Here is a 217-nt window from a genome sequence, read left to right on the forward strand (position 1 = left end):
CAAAGTTGCTAGCAACTTTGGCAAAAGAGGGCCTGCCGCGCCCCCCTTGCGGCAGGAATGGTGGGCCAGTGGTGGCGGGCGGGCGGCACCACCACCCAACGGCGGCGGCGCTCCGGCGGCGGCGGCGGTGGTCGGTCGGAATTTTTTTTTTTTTTTTTTTTTTTTTTAGTCCCTTTCGGAAGAGGCCCGATAAAGAAAGATGCCGAATAAAGAAAGA

The sequence above is a fragment of the Erythranthe guttata genome, chromosome 1 (assembly GCF_056151865.1).
Source record: "Erythranthe guttata isolate IM_541 chromosome 1, IM_541, whole genome shotgun sequence".
Lineage (NCBI taxonomy): Eukaryota > Viridiplantae > Streptophyta > Magnoliopsida > Lamiales > Phrymaceae > Erythranthe > Erythranthe guttata.